The sequence below is a fragment of the Coptis chinensis genome, chromosome 9, assembly GCF_015680905.1.
Source record: "Coptis chinensis isolate HL-2020 chromosome 9, ASM1568090v1, whole genome shotgun sequence".
Taxonomy (NCBI): domain Eukaryota; kingdom Viridiplantae; phylum Streptophyta; class Magnoliopsida; order Ranunculales; family Ranunculaceae; genus Coptis; species Coptis chinensis.
The window spans coordinates 65,559,876-65,565,875 of NC_141464.1; positions in this window are offsets into that span (position 1 = coordinate 65,559,876).

Consider the following 6,000-nt stretch of genomic DNA (forward strand, 5'->3'; position numbering starts at 1 on the left):
AAAGGATTCGGGTAAATTAATACCCTCACTTTTCAAATCATTAATCAGCACATGAAAAATCCACTACCCACTAGAAAGCCCAGCCCAAGCGCGACTCGGCTCGGTTCGGGGCGGGCGGGCGCGCGCGTGTGTGGCGCTTTGGGTGAGTCCTCCCTCCTAACACAAAAGCCTTTGTACCCTAAGGGCAGGCCCTTATGTTAGAGGTTCACCTCAAATACCTCACTTGCTAGTGGTGGTTCATCAATGTGGGACTAAACAACACACAAGTATTTGAAATACACATGAAGATTCCAACACAAGTGTATCTAAATTTTTTTATTCTTTTCTTCTTTGGTGGCTAATCATAACATAAAGTTGGGATATTGATCAATATAGATGATATAAATATAGAATTGAAGGCAACTTCAGTCAATTGTTTGTGGACGTAATAGTGGTGTAACCGAGTAAGATCCAAAATTTCTAATGGCACCTGTGGAGATGTAAATCTACACCCTATTTGAGATTCTCTAAATTAAGTATGCCAACATGGAAGAAAAATATCTCAGTATATTGGAATATTAATTAACGGAAGTCAATGTTTCCGGCCATTTTATATATCTACAGATTTACCTTTCTTTTTCCATTGAACTTAATATAATTCGTGACATAAATCGGAAAACCAGGAGTAGATTGGATATATGGACATTTTGGGCCTTTGCATACAGATTCCTATGTACAATCGAAATTTTGGCCACGGAGTTGGCGCCAATGTTAGAATTGGCTCCACACTCATGCTACATTGTGGTTGTCCAAAAAAGTAATGAATTATTGCAACCAGATATGATCCAAAACAAAGTGAGACACAATTTTTGAAAGAATATAAATGAAATTATATAATTTGGAAGAATTTCTTTTTCTTTTTTCGTCTTTTTACTTGATGGTGATTGACATCACCGGCACAAAAACAAAGGATTGATAAGTCATACGTTCATGGTTCATAGCAAGGATCAAAATATCAAATTTGGTGAATATATCGTTGTATCCAAATATATCGGATATATCCAGTTTTTTTTTGACCAGTCAAAATTTTGTTTTGTATATCGATATATCAAAAATATCATTGATTATATCGAAAATATTACCTATTATATTAGAAATATCGATAATATATTGGTCAAAATCAATAATATCGATCAAAATTAATAATTTATATCGGTCGATATATATCGTTATATCGGAAATTCTGATATATATCTGAAAAAAATTCAATATTCAGTGGATATATATCAGATATATCGATATCGGTGTAAAAAAAGGATATATATCACCGACGATATTTTGTTCCTTGGTTCATAGTTCATACTGAACCTCAAAATAAAGTTCCTGACGTAAGTCCAACATTCCATGTCTTCACAATATTTATGTTGCCTCACCCTGCGTACTCTAGAATTTGGTAAAACATGAAACCTCAATTTTGATTTTAGTAGAGAAAAGAAGTAGACCACTTGATTGCTGGACTTTTTTCTTTTTTTCAGTAATATTGAGTACTTGACTATATTGTTTGAGTAGTATGAGCATGTAGTAACCACGTGTTGTGACGTCAACATGGAAGTTAACTTTGGGGCTGCAAATTTGTTAAATATGGGGCGACTATGCCTAACAACATCTTTAGGTGAGATACTTTACTAGCATCAAACATTAAATTTTAAATAATTTAGTATTTTTTCATCTTCAGGAGAGTCACATGTTGATGAAAACACCAAACCAAACACCAAATCGGCCAAAATGTGGTTCCAGCTTTGGTGCTGTATCAAATCTCTCTCGCGGTTTTGGAAAAACCACATAATTTTTCTAACACCGCATGGGCTTGGGCTGTTAAGTGGGCTTCTATGGCGCGGTTTTGCCAACACCACCTCAGCTTGGGCTTCTATTGGCGCGGTTTTGCCAACACCGCGTGCGTTTTTTCTAAAAATTAGGAACTGTGCAAATGAAGAAATTAAGAATTGTGCAATTGTATGTAAAAATGATAAAAATGATTATGATTATGTATCCAAAATGATAAAAATGATCCAAAACCTATAATTATGATTATGTATCCAAAACGATAAAAATGATCCAAAATATATGATTATGATCCAATATCCAAAATGATCTAAAACCTATCATATTACATAAAATTTATTTAGCTCTCTTCTTACGCCCCTTACCACTCGATGCCTCTACTCTCTCTATTTGGATGTTCCGAAGCTGGTCCTCTAAGTTCCTAACCTGAGAACCAAGACCTTCTATGTTTGCACGAAGATTAACTACCTCAGCCTTAAGTTCATCATATCCCTGATGTTGTTGCATGTACACCTGCTGAATATCCTCATACGCTTTTCGAGTCTCGTCATATGCATGTTGGGATTGCTGATATGTTTAAGAATATGCATCATCTCTTTCTTGGCTATAATGATACACGGCAGTCCTCATCCCATCAAACATACGAACCTTGTTCTCATATCTTTCCCGAACCTCAGCCTGAAAATCCAAGAAAATACAGTGTGAGTACATATTATATATATAATGAAGAAGATAAATAAAACAACTAAACTCACCATGGTATACTGATCAATCTACGGCTCTAACTCATAGAAACGAGCATCATGCACCTCAGGAATGGAAATGTAAGTAGCCTCTTCATCAGGTCCACACACAGCAAACATCTGAGGACTAGTGGTAGACACAGGAGCTGGATGATATGCATTCAAAGGTTGTGGGTTGTAAAAACGGTGTGGGGCGGATGAGGAATACATAGCTCACGCCTCATCCCTTTATAGGCCCATTAAACTTCGAAGTTGCTAGCCCGGACCAACAAGGCAACAACCAGAAGTCCTGAATTATTATTAAGGGTATTTGTGTAAATTTCATATCAAATCTAGGGTCATTTATGTAAATTGGTCGTCGGGTTTATGTTTCAAACGTACGTAACTGGATGAAACTTAACTCCGACTCATAAGTCACGTTAGGTAGGCGACCATAGGCGAAAATTTGACCAAAAATGGCGGTTAGCGGTTTTCTGCGTCTAGGACGACGTTAACTAAAGGTTACACGCATGATTGGGTCATCATTATAGCATGCGGTGAGATAGAATATAGAAGATTAAATTTAGCGGGATGAGCCGGAAAAATAATTACGGCGCGACGTCAAATTCGTTAGTGGTTAGGAGTCTAAGTAGGACGTTTAATCTAAGTAGGATATATTGGGCTTGGGCCAAATATATCGGCCCAACTAGAGAAAAACGAAAATCGCGAAATTGAAAAAAAAAAAGGACGAAACCAACAGTAAAACCGAAATCGCGAAACCCATTCTCTTCTTCCCCAATTCGCACTACTAAAAACCCTAAGAGAGAGAAACTCTAAATCGCCAAATCCAATCGATTCAAACAAGAAATTGAAACCCCAAACCTTAGAAACCGTGAATTCGAAGGTGGAGATACAAAAATTACTGGAAGTTCGCCGGATCGCAGAGAAAGGTGAGTGCGATTTCGTCTCTAGGTGATAATTTGATTTAAATGTTGATGGAATTCGATACCTCGATTGTAACTGAGTGTATTGTGGGTGTTGAAGGTCGGCAGCAGCAGTGGACGAGCTGGAGTGGAGTGAAACAGTGGTGGATTCGAAAATTTATTTGAATTGCGTCGTGTTTTCTACGAAAGGTGAGTAATTTGGTTTCAAACAATTAGTTTAAACTCGTTTCAATGGATTGGATATGTTCTTCAAGACATTTGAATGGGGTAGTTGTAGAATTCGGAAGTGGAGCTTGTTGGAGAAAGCTAGGGAATTTCGAGCATACCAAGCGAAATTGAAGTGAAAGGTGAGTGATTTCGCCTCCATCAAATAATTTAAACTCGATAGCGTTAACTGGTGATGTATTGATGGAATTAATTGGGTTGGGGGTGATGTACCGCGGCAGTAGCTCGGTTTGGAGAAGGAGAGCTGCAATTTTGGTGGAGCTGCGAGCTAGGAGCGATTGTTGCTTGCGGACTCGGTAAGAATTTGATTATTCATTACAATTTCAAGAGATTTATGTCGATTTATAACTGTATAAGAGTTGATTGAGTAATGACCGAGGGATAAGGAACACCCACCGATTTTATTAATAGAATTAATGTTAATTGAGAGGTGTAGAATTGGTTGTAGTCGAAATTGGGAATTTAAATTGAGATGTGATAGGATTGGCGTCGATATGAGGGCCGGCCATGGGCCGAAATAGCCCGTAGAGACCGTCGAGTAACGATGCAAAAATGGCTGTAGCTCTGATCCGGTAGTTAGATAAAATAAATACCGAAACCAAATTCAGTAGTGTCGAGATTCTTCTCGACTTACGCTATATAAGAATTCTCGTTAGTTCGATAATTTCTAATGGTCGACGATATATATATATGATGTGTAGGAGTAAATCTGAGGGATTGGTTAAGCGAGCTTGATTACATTAAGTGGGCTTGAGGAGAACGGGAGCTTGCTAAGGTAGGAACCTACATACCAATATATAGTCCGCTTATTTTCATGCATGATTTAAGTTGTTTAAAATGTTAAGAAATAGTTTATGATCAACCATGCATGTATATATGATATTCATGTTTTTGCATTGTAGTTTCCTCGATATGAATTAAGTATATGGATAGCTTTTGTGTGAAAAGAAATGAGTTTGTGAAATCGGGGGGTAGTTGGGATTGTTTTCTTTGTTAAAAGTGAAAAACTGGTTTTGGGGAAAGGTTCGCGTCTTTGTCTCGATGGAGACAGAGATGGATTTTGTAATCTTGGGGAAAGGATTTCCCGGTTGTTTGGAATTAGGTCGCGAGGTTCTTGATTTTTCCCTGAATGGTTGTGTTATTCTGATGATTCGCCGTTTAGGAATCATCGGTTGTTATTTACTATGACCGCCCGTTTTGGGAGTCATAGGTTGTTCTACTCGATTTCGGGAAATCCAGGAACTCACACCTATATAATCAACAGTTTTAAAAGAAAAACTAGATATGTAACTAGAGTATTTGAAAACAATCGGTAATACGAGTATATATATATATATAGATATTACTATGTTTATCACGAGGGGATTTAGAAAAGGAACTGTGAATTCCTATAAAGAAGGCTGAACTGTTGCATTTCCTGAGACGCAGCGATTAAGCTCTAGGATTCCAACTGTGGTGTACACCTTTCGAGGTGGTGGGCCACCTTTCAAGGGATGCATCACTGGATGTAGTCCGGGAATTCCTTTTCTACTTTTCTAGATAACCATGCTTGTAGTGTCACGCTGTATGGTGATTAGCTTATGAGTGGGGTTACATGTTACCTCGATGAGGTTTAGACGCGAAGAGTGAGAGTTTAGTCCACTCCTGGATGTGTGTCGATCCCGGTCTGCCCGGTCGTCGAACGGTTGACCACCGTAAGTTAGGTGACAGCCCGTATGGGGGTTAGTGGTCACAGGGGCCCGAGCCCTAAAAAAGCTTTGGGGATTTTGTGTGTAATGAACAACAACGGCATTTCGGCTCCTGCCCGGTAAAATCGAGGAAAACAACGGTGCATGGTTCACACCGGAAGTCTTGACCGAGATTGCTTACTGATCGGGAGATACCCGGTCGTACCCCTCCCATTCTAATAGGATGCGTGACCACAATAGTTGTATGATGATTGTGAAAACTCTATTTTATATATCAATGAAGCATGTCAAGAGGATTTACGCTAGTTAGTGATGTATATATACCTAGTCACAATATTTGAATACTATTATAGAAACCCCCGCATGTTTTAAATGTTTTCTATAAGTAAACTATTTATTGGCTATGTCGTTTCTCTTGGGCATAGTTGTTTGCTCATCCTACTTAACATTTCGAGGCAGAGCGGTTCATGGAGGAGGAGGGTTTCCCTAACCCTAGTGATGACGGGTATGGTGATTTGGGAGGATTCCCTTATGCTTGACGAGAGGCAGAGTCAAGGTTATATTTGGACTGTATAGAGATGACCTAGGTTATTCTTTTGC